This window comes from Mus caroli, chromosome 17 (assembly GCF_900094665.2).
Source record: "Mus caroli chromosome 17, CAROLI_EIJ_v1.1, whole genome shotgun sequence".
Classification (NCBI taxonomy): Eukaryota; Metazoa; Chordata; class Mammalia; order Rodentia; family Muridae; genus Mus; species Mus caroli.
The window spans coordinates 3,708,016-3,722,257 of NC_034586.1; the positions used below are offsets into that span (position 1 = coordinate 3,708,016).

Here is a 14,242-nt window from a genome sequence, read left to right on the forward strand (position 1 = left end):
TTGCTGTTCTGCCTCTGCCTTGCCAAGATGGACTTGTATCCCTCTGGAACCAGAAGTCTAAATAAGCCCTTCCATTTACAAGCTGCCTTAGCCATGGGGTTTTATCACAGCAACAGAAAATTAACCAATACACTATCCTAAGCAGATTCTTTTCACTGTGGCTTTTTACGTTTATTTGTTGCTGGGGGAGGGGCACACATGCTACATCATGGGGAGCCAGAGTACAACTCAATGGGTTCACCTCTCTCCTGCCATACTGTGAGTCCCAGAGATAAAACCCAAGTCGTCAGGATTGGTGACAGTTGCCATGACATGCTGAGCCATCTCCCTGGGTCACAGGTAATTTTTACCAAAAGCTTTGTGTCTATTTTAGTGTTTGAACTCACACTATTGACTTTTATGTTTAAAGATACAGCATTCTTCTGAAACACCTCTCCCTCTCTTTCTGGGAATGACCACGAGGAACATGTGCTCCTGGACATAGATGCATTTTCAGGCATGGAAGGGAGGTTGTCTTGGATATCATTCAACAGCAGGAAAATAGAAAGTGGTTTCCTGATGGGAGAATGCTCCAGTCCCCATGTAAGGACCTCTCTGGGGTCCTGCTCCCTCACCATTTGATCTTCTCTTTTATGTCAGGATTTCAGAGAAATGGTCCAGGTTGGTGGTATGAACGTCATGTTCTGTGGAAGGCCAAGTTGGAAGACGGTTGGGTCCTGGTGCCTTGTTAAATCAAACAAATGTTCTGAGCAGTTGAGCTACCCTTGGAGACTGTGTGTTTACATGTCTAACTTCCAATAACAAAGGAAATTGGAGCTCATTATGGTGGAAGTCCGTGCCACATGGCAGGCAACAGCTTAGACCCATGGCTTCCTGCTTCTTTCCACTTCCCTCAGCATGGATCCTCCTCATTTCCTGGACTCTGGTGGATCTTGATCTTCCTGATGGCAATCTACCAGTGCCACCAGATGTCCCCTGGCCTTTCTAGTGAGGTGTGCTGTTTGTTACCTGACAGCTCCAGGGCTTCTCTCAGAGAAGAACCACACTCCCTTCTTCAGCTGCAAAGCTGACCTCCAAGGCCCACCAGATTCACAGGACACATTTTATTTGAACAGGGATGAAAGAAAGCCAGCAGGAAACCCAGGTTTTACTCCTCCTGAGTTCAGTGTTTTTCGTATTTGGAGACAATCATTCTACAGAGGCAACACTGGATCCTACCGTAAATGCCCCCCGACACACACATCCATGTGTTATAGATTGGCCTCTGGGGTTGGAAGGATAGACCTTTCTGTATCATAGAGGGAGGTGTTGAAGTCATATGAGGCATGCTCTCCTTTTTTTAATGATTTATTTATTTATTATATGTAAGTACACTGTAGCTGTCTTCAGACACTCCAGAAGAGGGCTTCAGATCTTGTTACAGATGGTTGTGAGCCACCATGTGATTGCTGGGATTTGAACCCAGGACTTTTGGAAGAGCAGTCAGTGCTCTTAACCGCTAAGCCATCTCTCCAGCCCGAGGCATGCTCTTAAGGGGGATTATAGGACCACAGTCCCCTGCTCTTCCCCAACACAGAAGCAGGTACTCTGAGTCCAGGCATATCCGGGCATGGGCCTTAGAAAGGAGGTAAACAGGGCCAAGGCTTCTGAGCATCTAATGTCTAGACATCTTCTGAAAAAAAAAGGTAAGGTATTTATTTCAGAATACAGAGTAGAACAGCTTCTTGGCACAGGCTTAAAGCAGTCTGCATCTTCTCAGCAGCAGTGCTGCCCCTGGCACTGTGGGCAGTGTGGGGGAAACCCCTCTGACTTGGAAGGCAGGCAAGTGGCTCCAAGGTTGATGCAGCTTCTCTTCAACCTTTTTTTTTCTTGGGAATCCAGGGAGGACCCCTTAGATGAGCACTACCACAGCCTTCCTGGGAGCCGCAGGAGCTGCCCACACCCAGCTCCAGCCGCCTGGCCAAGAGCTCCCTGCGTGAGCTGATCCAGCTCTGCCTTCCCTTAAACAAGCATGCTGTACTAGCTAGTTATTTTGCCAACCTAACACAAGCTTGAGTAGAGCTTAGAACATGAATTTCTGTACACACACACACACTCACAAAGGGGGTTTATTAGAAGGACTGACAGGCTGCAGTCCAGTTAATCCAAAAATGGCTGATTATGAATAGAAAGTCCAAGAATCGAGCAGTTGCTCAGTCCACAAGGCTGGTTGTCTCAGCTGGTCTTCACTACACACTGGAATCCCAAAGAAGTAGGTTCCAAGGCCAGTGAAGGAATGGACTTACCAGCAAAGCCAGGGCAAGCAGGTAGAGTCAAAGCTCCCTTCTTCCCTATCCTTACGTAGGCTTCCAGCAGACAGTGTGGCCCAGATTTAAGGTGTCTCTTCCCATCCTAGGGTCAAGATTAAATGTCTTCTTTCCAGCTTGAAAGATCTGGATTAAAGGTGTGTCTTTCTACTTCAAAGATCCGGATTAGAAGCAGATCTTTCTACTTTATAGTAAGCAAAAATCCATCAAAGGTGTGCCCTCCCTTTTGGGGATTAATTCCAGATGTAGTCAACTTGACAACCAAGAATGCTCACCTCACATGGAGGTTTCTCATAGATCACCAAGTTTGGTTACAACCTTGAAATACAGCCTTGGCCGCCCAGCCCCACTTTTGTGGGCTAAACCCGAGGAAATAATTCCCATAAGGTTTCTCCCCAATGATGCTGATCTCTTATTAATGCAACATATTATTCAGGTCTAGCTAATCGCAACAACTGTCCCAGTAATGTAAAAATTTCACTCCAGTGGTTTGGTGCCCTGTCCATCACCAATGGTTCTTCAACCCCAGCTGAACAGAAACCACATATTCTTAACTCAAATATATCATAAAAGATCCCAATAAAGTCTTTGAGGGGCTTTCAAACTCCCTAGGCCCCACTGTCTGCATCTGTCTTAGTCAGGGTTTCTATTCCTAAATAAACATCATGACCAAGAAGCAACTTGGGGAGGAAAGGGTTTATTCAGCTTACAATACCATATCACCAAGGAAGTCAGGACTGGAATTCAAACAGGTCAGGAAGCAGGAGCTGATGCAGAGACCATGGAGGGATGTTTCTCACTAGCTGCCTTCCCCTGGCTTGCTCAGTCTGCTCTCTTATAGAACCAAGACTACCAGCCCAGAGATGATCCCACCCACAAGGGGCCTTTCCCCCTTGATCACTAATTGAGAAAGTGCCTTACAGCTGATCTCATGGAGGCATTTCCTCAACTGAAGCTCCTTTCTCTGTGATAACTCCAGCTGTGTCAAGTTGACACAAAACTAGCCAGTACAATTGACCCCTTGTCAACTTGACACACAAACACATCACTAGTAAGCCTCAACCCTTACATTCTTATTCATCCCCAACGTCTAAATAACTTTAAACGTCCCACAGTCTTTACACATTCTTAAAATTTCAATCTCTTTAAAATATCCATCGCTTTTAAAACCCAAAGTCTTTTTACAATTAAAAGTCTCTTAACTGTGGGCTCCACTAAAATAGTTTCTTCTCTCAAGAGGGAAAATATCAGGGCACAGTCACAATCAAAAGCAAAAATCAATCTCCAACCATCCAATGTCTGGGATCCAACTCACGATCTTCTGGGCTCCTCCAAGGGCTTGGATCACTTCTCCAGCCATGACCTTTGTAGCACACCCATCGTCCTCTAGGCTCCAGATGCCTGTACTCCACTGCTGCTGCTCTTGGTGGTCATCTCATGGTACTGGCATCTCCAAAACACTGCATGACCCCTTCAGTCCTGGGCCATCAATTGCAACTGAGGCTGCACTTTCACCAATGGCCTTCCATGGACTCTCACAATGCCGAGCCTCAGCTGCTCTGGGTGACCCCTTCATTCCTTCAAAACCAGTACCACCTGGGTGACCCTTACACAGTACCAAGTCCCACTGCAGCAGGAGTACAACCTTGGCTATTTCTGGAACACAGCCTCTTTGTGCTTTCAAAAAACACTTCCCAGAAGATGTCACCTCAACGATGCTGGTCTCTTCTGAATCACCGCTAATTTCTTAGCTCCAGCTAACCAGCATCAATAGTCCCAGTAATGCAAAGTTTTTGCTTTAGTAGTTCTGGTATCTTGTTAATCACAGCTGATTCTTCAGCCCCAGCTAACCAGAACTACAGAATCTTCACAATCAAAACAGCAATGGCCCTGAANAGAGTCTTTAATTTTCCCTCTGAAATTTCACAAGCCAGGCCTCCATCTTCTGCACTGTTCTCAACATTATCTTCCAAGTTCCTACACAACATCTGACAGAGCTCTTAACAACGAATGGATCTTTAAGCCCAAAGTTCCAAAGTCCTTCCACAGTCCTCCCCAAAACATGGTCAGGTTGTCACAGGAATACCCCACTCTGCTGGTACCAATTTGTCTTAGTCAGGGTTTCTATTCCTGCACAAACATCATGACCAAGAAGCAAGTTGGGGGGAAAGGGTTTATTCAGCTTACAATTCCATATCACCAAGGAAGTCAGGACTGGAATTCAAACAGGTCAGGAAGCAGGAGCTGATGCAGAGGCCATGGAGGGATGTTTCTTACAGGCTGCCTTCCCCTGGCTTGCTCAGTCTGCTCTCTTATAGAACCAAGACTACAGGGCCCAGAGATGGTCCCACCCACAAGGGGCCTTTCCCCTTGATCACTAATTGAGGAAATGCCTTACAGTTGGATCTCATGGAGGCATTTCCTCAACTGAAGCTCCTTTCTCTGTGATAACTCCAGCTGTGCCAAGTTGACACAAAACCAGCCAGTACAGCATCTCTTTTAACACTCTTACCTTCCAAGCTCCCACAATACAGGCTCAATGACTTTTCCAACCCCAAGTTCCAAATACTTCCATAACCCTCCCCAAAACAACATAGCCTTGTCTGTTACATCAGTACCCGACTCCTGGTACCAATCCAATTTCTGTCCCACTTGGTGTGATAAAACACTGACCAAATGAGATTTTGGTCAGGGAGAAAAGACTTTATTTGGTTTATAGATTAGGGTTATAATCAAGGGAAGCCAAGCCAGGAACTTGAGGCAGGAATTGGGAAGCAAAAACAAAAGCAGAGAACATGGAGGAATGTTATTCACTGGTGCTGTCTATGACTTATTCAGTTTGCTTTTTTATACAATCTATAATCACATCTTTGGAGTAGGACAATCCACAGTGGACTGGAGCCCCCCACATCAATCATTAATCAAGAAAATGGCCCCCAAACATTTTCTTAACTGAGGTATCCTTTTCCCAAATGGCACTAGTTTGCATCAAGTTAATAAAAACTACTAGCATATTGTAACCACAGGCTTTTCCATCCATTCTCCAGTTCCCGAATAGTGACTCGGAGGCTTATTGCTTATTTAAAGATGCAGAGGCCATAGGCTAGACTTGTCCCCACTGGCTTGTAACTTATTTAACCTGTTTACACTATGCTGTATCTGCAACATGGCTACTTACCTCTCCTCCGTTTCATATATCCAACTTCCTCTGAGTCTGGGTGGTGACTCTTCCCTCCGACTAGTTCCCAGAGTTCCTCTATCTCCCAGATGTCCCACCTTCTAATTCTGTCTCAGCTTATTGATCATCATGTTTTTATTGACAAGGTGATGTTAACACACAATGCTTAAGAGATTATCCCTACAGCATATTCTTCTAGAAACCTCTCCTTCGTGAAGATGACAATCTCCCTTGCTGAGCCTTCCTGGTTCCTTGGGTTCTAATTTCAAAGTCAGGGCTCTCTATTCCTCTTTATCATCTCCTCCCCAGCAGCCAATGAGATTTACACTTCGCTTGTTCTTTTGTATTTTCTTCCAAATTCTAATAAAATTGTCTTACACTTACTTCCAACTCTATTTTTATTTTATTAGCAAGACTCAGAACCCAAAAACAGACCCTTCGTTTCTCTGGGAACACTACTCATTGTGCTCTGCCTCTTTCTTATACTGTAAGAAAAGAAAAAAAAAAAAAAAAGAAAAGAAAGAAAGGAAAAAGATAAATCAAGCCAGGCACGCTGGGTACTGAGCTCAGGATGAACCTGATCAGAGTTACTCCATATTATCTTCAGCAGTGGTTTTCAGTCTATGCCTTCAGTTGTGGTTGCAGTGAGATATCCCCACAGTCTTGGGCATTTGGATACCTGGTGCCCAGTTTGGGTGGTGTTGCTTGACGAAGATTGAAAGGTGATGTGACACCTTCCAAGGGTAAGTGAAGACTTTAAAGATCTAAGCCACTCCCAGTTCACTCTCTCTGGTTTGTGCTTGTGGTTTCAGATACGAGTCCTCCATTTCCTGCTCCTGCCTCGATGCCTAACACTGGGTGCCATACCTCTGATCCACAGTCACAGACTTCTATCTCTCTGACATCCTAAATCCAAATAAATTCTTTCTTCTGCCGGGTGTGGTGGCGCATGCCTTTAATCCCAGCACTCGGGAGGCAGAGGCAGGTGGATTTCTGAGTTCCAAGCCAGCCTAGTCTACAAAGTGAGTTCCAGTCTCAAAAAAAAAAAATCTCTTTCTTCTATAAGTGGTCTTGGTTGTCACGTTTTATCACAGCAACAGAAAAGTAACCAAGACAAAAATCAGTAGCAAGGAATGGGCCTTTGCGTGACAGACCTGACCATCTTGGTTTTTGAAGAAATGTGAAATGCTTTGGAACTGTGGACCAGAAAAGTGGCTGAGTGTTGTAAGCACAGAGCTTAAGGACCGTTCTAGGAGGAGTTCAGAAGACAACAGTGCTGAGAGTCACAGGGACTGCAGACATCCAGCTCAAGCGGTTTCAGACAGGAATAATATCAGCCACTGGACTAGATAGTCATCAGTGTGATATTTTGGCAAAGAACATGGAATCCTTCTGCCCTTGAACTTCCCAAGAACTTGCCCAAGGCTAGTTTTCTAATTAGTCATGAACTAATTTTTTTGGTAGAAAAGACTTCAAGGCAGACCCGGTATTGATACTCTGATGTATGTTTACTAGTAATTACAGCTCTACAATGAAAAGGAACAATGGAGCAAAGAGGAATACAAAATAAACCATTTGGAGAAGGCAGTAAGCTGGGTGTTATGGCTAAGATGTGTGCTGGAAGAAAGGCTGTGAGATGCAGTTAAGAAAAGGCCTGACCTGCAATGCGCAAGGTAAAAGTCTATGAAGGATGACTGAGATAACATAAGAATCCGCGGGAGTCTGTGTGGCCTGGACCCATAGGTAGCACAAAAGTCACCAGGCTATTAGCCGCAGCCATTTCCATTCTGGGTGGATGGAAGACAGGTTATATGCCGCCTTCTTTGAAGAGATAACCCTGCCTGTTTAACACTTGTGGTTTCCCTATTGTTTATCTGGGAGCAAAAGGACCTACCTCACACCCTCTGGATGGGATCCCAGGGAATGCTTTTGCGGCTCTTGGGAAATGATGGAAATGAAGCTCCCTCAGCCTGTGTGCTCATGTTTCCTTGGTGGTCAGATGGACACAGAACCCCGAAGGTGAAGGCAGGCTCAGATCTGGAGAACGAAGCTGGCAGTCAGCTGACCCTGCCAAGCCTGGGTGTAGATTCCCAGAAGAACAGAAGGAGATCGGCGCTCAGATGAAGACGATGGACAGAGGACTCTTGCTTTGGCCAGAGTTAGCAGTATACTCACAGGGTAGGATCAACCAAAGCAGCTCAGCTTCTAAGAATGCTCTAACCTCCTCCTTAAGGTCTTTCAAGGTCACTGGAAAAAATCTACATTCTTTATGACCTTGTTTCCAAAGAGAGGTCAAGTAAATTTAAAGCTCTTCTTTTTCCCTTCTGACATAGAGTAGGAATTGTAAGTACCACAACCTGCTCACCAGTCAGGTGACAAAAGAGAAAATGTTCTGATGTCCTGACCACAGGGGCAATTTCATCGCTGCAAGGGTGAAAGACGTTCATTCAATCTCTTGCTTCCAAAAGAGCAGCCCTCCCCCTCCCCCACCCGCCCCGCCTTTTCATTCAGCTATTGGCAAGAGCTGCTCCAGAGGCTTCTGCTATAGCCAGAAAGGCTCTGGGACCTGGGAAAGAATGTTGAGAAACAGAAGATGTCGTGCAAATTCCAAACTCAGCTTAATTCCAAACTTAATCCTTTCCATTCTCTCTTGCCCTTTATTGTTGTCGAAGCTGAAGCCTCACATGGAAACAACAATGAATTTCTAATAACACAAGTTATGTTTAGAAGCTGTGTCTGAAGGAAGTCGGCTTGGTGAGCTCCTCTCTCAAAATACATATGCTTCAGCATTTTTAACATTTTGATTTTTAAAGACTAAGTCAATAACTGTACAGCTCTGTGTGTGTGTGTGTGTGTGTGTGTGTGTCTATGAAACTTTATCGTATTGATTGGTATGAAACATTCATTCTGGATTATGTAGTCTTATCTCTTCCAGTCAGACTATAATTTCTCTGTGTCATAAAACAGAAACAGAGAATAGTGGCTTTCTCTAGCAGCCCAGAAAGTACAGGAAGCAGCAGCAGCCAATCACTGGACTGGGGCAAGGGTGTTGAAGGAACCAAGATGTGATTATGAAGCCAGTCTGAAAGCCTGCTTACAGGTCACAGCACAAACCCGGATACACCAAGCTGGACCTCAGCTCTAATCCTGAGTTCAAGACATCAGTAGAGCAATTTGAGCTAGCAGCACCCTGAGGAAAAAGGCAAAACTCCAAACCCAGCTCAGTCGCTGACGAGCTGGACATGTATAGTGGCCTCAATAAGGAAGAGGTGTGGAATATCCAGTCATAAATATTCACTTTATTCTTTACTGTTCTTCACACAATGTCTAGTGTTTAATAATTAAGAAAAGGCAATCGTTGTGGCCAGGATCTCATTGCCCAATGTTTATAAATCAACTATGATGATGATGATGATGGTGGTGGTGGTGGTCATGATGATGATGATGTTAAGAGTTCTCCTAGACGATGTGGGCAGCCTCATTCATGGGCACTTGCTATATTACTGGACTAGGCAATGTGTCTCCCATATGGTACTTCATGAGGACATGAAGGGGATCATGGGAAGAACCTGAGGTTTGCATGGTGGGAGGCCAGGAAAGGCCATTGGTGAAGAAGACACAGCTTCAGTTAAAGTGAAGCCCCCTCCATTTGAAGGGCGCTAAGGAGATGCTGGGGCCATGAGATGTCTATCGAAGACAGGGGCGTGTGTGGAATGGAGCTGTTCTGAGTCCTTGTTGCAGACGGCAAAGCCTGAGAACCATAACAGTTCAATCCCTTTGGAGCCAGAAGACCATGAGTGAGCCCCACATTAGAGCTTCTTACACTGTAGGGTTTGGGGTTTGGCTTGATCTGATTGTGACTGTGCTCTGATTTTTCTCTCTTTGAATAGAAAATATCTAATTTATTTTTGTTTTATTTTACAGGAGCCTACAGTTAAGAGACTTTAGACTTTTTTTAAAAAAAGACATTTGACTTTTAAAGTATTAATCTTTATTAAGATTATGCGATTTGAAAAGTTCTGTATTTTACATTATCTGCCAAATGTTGAATGGATAAGTACAGTGTAGTACATAGATATACACAATAGACTCTCTTTAGACATAAAAAATAAAATAGTGCAGTTTGCAGGAAACCATATGGAACTGGCAAGGATCATAGTTAGTGAAATAAACCAGAGGCAGACTCAGAAAGACAAAGTACGCGTGTCTCCTCTCATTTTCTGACATGAAAGTAGAAGGTTAACTCTGAGGGGTGAGAGGAAGAATGAGAGGGGGTGTCGAGGGAGGAAAGACAGAATTATATGATATACATATATGCATGTGCATATCATATAATACCATGTGCACATATCTATGTACATATTTATACATATGACACAGAAACAGGGATGACTGCTATCTGATGGCAGGGTAAGAACCAGGAAATGAGGGAAAGAGAGGAGAGAAGAAGACAAGCTGTGGCTTCTCAAGAGAATCAGGAGGCCAGAGATAGTTAGGCCTGAGGGTTGTCAGTGGCTTTCAGAAGGAGGGAGGGAGAGAGGAAGGGAGAGAGGGACTGAGAGAGGGAGGAAGAAGAAGCAAGAGGAGGGCATGAACTCTGGTCTCTGGCCTACATAGAGATCCATTTAAGAACACAGGGACTCCCTCTAGCCACAAAGAATCAATACGCATTGACAGATTTTGTAGCCAGCACTAAAGGGACCCTCATAGCTGCCCTACTCATTTGCTGACAAGGACAAACAGTGTGAGCCACACCTAAACATGGTAGCCAGAATCAGATTGAAACTGAGACAGAGGCATCTTCATCCCCTACAAGCTGAGCTCACTCTGCACTGTCATTGGCCAGAAGGGACAGGGAGGGGTATTCAACGTTAAGGTTTAAGGAACAAGGGACAGTCACTTTAAGGTTGAGTTTTAAAGCTCTGAACTGTAAAGAAGCTGTGCAGTTTTTCTGTGCTCTCTGAATGTGACTGAAAGCAAGTTGTTCTAGCTGGATTTCTGTTGCTGCGATAAACACCATGATCCAAAGCAAGTTGGCAGGGGGCAGGGGTGAGAGGTGGGGAGTGATTTATTTCCGCTTATACTTCCAGGTAATAATCCATCACTGAGTGAAGTCAGAGCTGGAACTTGAAGAAGGAACCTGGAGTAGAAACTAGAGCAGAAGATTGTTTCTATCTTGCTCTTTGATCATGCTTAGATAGTTTTCTTATACAGGCCAAGTCTGCCTAGGGATGACGCTCCCCATAGTGGACTTGGCCCTCCTATATCAGTGAGCAATTGAAACAATGCCTCAGGCCAGTGTGATCTAAGCAATTCCTAGTTTTCCTCTTCCCAGGAGATTCAAGGTTGTGTAAAACTGACAGTGAAAACCAGCCAGCATACAAGTCACGCGTGTACATGCTCAGTGTCTAACCGAGTGTCACTCAAGATGAGATCGAAATAATGATAAACAACAATTTTAATAAATTTCCATCTGCCCTGCCAGTTTATAACTAAAAACTTGTCCCTACTTCATGGAGTGGAATGAGTTAAGTCTGTGGATGACACAATATTGAATAATTCATATGTACATCACAAGGAAGCCACCAGGCAACCCACACAGTTCTGCTGTTGTGCTCAGTGGTGTGTGTGAGCTCTATGACAACACAATCCTGAATATGCCCAATGTTGTTGAAAAGTGTGAGCTTTAGGAGAAGAGGCACACAGCCCTGGCTCAGACCCCAGATGGCCAAGAACTGACCAGATACTTCACGAGCAACTGCTTCCTTCCCAATGTAATCCATCTTAATGGTATTTGACTTTTGTTTGCTATGAAAACTAAGTTGTTTGGAAATGTCGAAAGTGTTAGAATGGAAGCCAAGCTAAATGTTGGTATCGGCCAGGCCATGCTTGCCTTATGAGAAAGCCACTCCAAGTAGCACTTCTGGCTTCCAGTGCTCCTTGCCTCAATGTCAGGGGGAAAGCCTGGCTCCTGGGCTGGGAGTTTGTGTGCCTGAGCCGAGGAAGCTAGGATCCAAGCAGGATTCGAGGTAGCTTCGGCTAAGGCTCCCTGAATAGAAACTGTGCTGCGCAGCCTCCCGTTCCAGCCTTTTCCTTTGGTGTGGGTGATGCCAGAGTGCTTTACAGCGCATTTGGCTTGCACCTCAGTCATCCAGAGCTGCCTCAGTTTCTCCATGAACCTCCTACACTTTCCAAATCTATGGGACTCAGAGTGACACAGTTCAGAACAAGAGGGCATCCTGGGTTATTATAGAAAAGGCTAACCAGGGCCTGTTTTCTGGCACTCGAAGAACATATGACTATGCATCTGTCCAGGTCAGATAAATAAGAAATAAGGCAAATGATTAAAATGTAAATAAACCAAGAAATTAATGTGAAGCTACTATTGGGAATTTATCATTAAAGCTGCACACTGGGCTGGCTGGTTGTGGGGAACTTTGTACCTGTGCACATTGTTCTCCTGAGTGCTGGAGGATCATCCAGGCCAAAGGCAGTCATAGCATGAACAATTGGTCCTGGTCAAATGCTAGATGATCTATATCCTGCACTGTCCAAAAAGGACAGCCACTGAAGGTAACATCAGTATACCTGATGGTTTGAATGGGATGATCTCCAAAAGCTCATGTATTTGAGCACTTGGTCTTGAGTGTTTAAGACCCTGGCCATTTCTACTTACTATCTCTGCATTGTGCTTGTAACTCAAGATGTGTGTGCTCAGCATCCTGGTCCAGCCCCACGCCTATCTGCCTGCTGCTTGCTGTCATGCTCTCTCCACCTCATAGGCTCTTACTGTCTGGAACCATAAGCCTGAGTAAATTCTTTCTCTCATAAGTTGCCTAGGCTATGGTGTTTCATCACAGCAACAGAAAAGTAATCAATTCAGTAATGCCTTTTGCAAATGCTATTCTCGCCCCTGGGTTTGGGGATTTCTGGCTTCCTAGTGACATCTTGCCATGAACGATTCACTGTGTGTGTGTGTGTGTGTGTGTGTGTGTGTGTGTGTGTGTGTGTGTGTGAACACCACATATTCATATGCCTGTAGAGGCCAGAAGAGAGTATCTAATCCTTTGGAGCTGGAGTTACAGGCAGTTGGGAGCCACCCAATATGGATGCTAGGAACCTACCTTGGGTCCTCTGGAAGGGCAGCACACACTCTTAGCAGCTGAGCCATCTATCAACTAACTTTTTATCAGAGCATCATGCACTGGCATTGGTAAAGCCCATTCTCCCAATTTAAGGGGCCGGTGGCTTGTGACACCAGTTTACCAAGGGCTGTAAGACAAAGATTACCATCTTCCTTTTACATGGCCGCTTTCCTTATTAGTGAGAAGAGGCTTCTTGCAGTAAATGTTCCCATCACTTAGTAACCCCACAAGCCTGGGACTGGCCGATTATTTATTTGTTTGTTTGTTTATTGTTGTTGTTTTGTTGTCATTATTTTTTAAGAAGTTATGGGAGACAGGCAGAGTGGGGAAAAGAGAGGATTCACTTTTGTAACTTTTGATGATCATGACACAGTTGACAAAACTGTTGTTCAGAAATACCACACTATTAATGGGCATAATTGTGAAGTGAAAAAGGCCCTTTCTTAACAAGAGATGCAGTCTGCTGGATCACAGAACGGTTGTGGAGGTAGATCTGGCAACTTTATGGGTTGTGGAGGAAGCTTTGGAGGTGGTGGAGGAAACTTTGGTCGTAGAGGAAACTTTGGTGGAAGAGGAGGCTATGATGAAAGAGGTGGTGGCAGCAGAGGTAGTTATGGAGGTGGTGATGGTGGATATAATGGATTGGGAGGTGACAGCTATGGTGGTGGTCCTGGTTACAGAAGTAAAGGAGGTTATGGAGGGGGTGAACCAGGATACAGAAACCAAGGTGGTGGATATGGTGGTGGAAAAGGGGGATCTGATGGTTACAATGAAGGAGGAGATTTTGGTGGAGGTCACTATAGTGGTGGTGGGAACTATAATGACTTTGGAAGTTATAGTGGACAGCAACAATCAAATTATGGACCCATGAAGGAGACAGTTTTGGTGGACAAAGCTCAGGCAGTCCCTGTGGTGGTGGTTTTGGATCTGGAGGTGGAAGTGGTGGATATGGTAGCAGAAGATTTAAATAAAACAGAAACAGCTACAGTTCTTAGCAGGAGAGCGAGCGAGGCATTGTCAGGAAAGCTGCAGGTTACTTTGAGACAGTCGTCCCAAATGCATTAGAGGAACTGTAAAAATCTGCCACAGAAGGAACGATGATCCATAGTCAGAAAAGTTACTGCAGCTTAAACAGGAAACCCTTCCTCTTCAGGGCTGTCATAGCCAGTTTGCGAAACGTGCAGCTATTGACTAATGCAATGTAGTGTCAATTAGATGTACATTCCTGAGGTCTTTTATCTGTGGTAGCTTTGTCTTTTTCTTCTTCTTTTTCTTTTCATTACATCAGGTATATTGCCCTGTAAATTGTGGTAGTGGTATCAGGAATAAAAAATTAAGGAATTTTTAACTTTTCAATATTTGTGTAGTTCAGTTTCTACATTTTAGTACAGAAACTTTAACCAAATGCAGTTGTGAAGGTGTTTCCTTGTGAGTTAACACGTGAAGCTCATTGTTAATTACTATTTTGTATGAATTTTGCTAAAGTTAACTGTAAAGAAACACCCACTGACTTGCAATTTAAGGGGAATTTATTCTCCCCATTTCCAGAACAATGATAAATGGGCACTGACATTGGGGAGAGAATAGATAATTGTATGTTTGCAATGTGTGTT

General features: G+C 44.5%; 1 pseudogene; it reads left to right on the forward strand.

Moving 5' to 3' along the window:
- Positions 1-12,935: 12,935 nt before the first annotated feature.
- LOC110283903 lies at positions 12,936-13,600 on the forward strand (annotated as a pseudogene).
- The last annotated feature ends 642 nt before the right edge of the window (positions 13,601-14,242 follow it).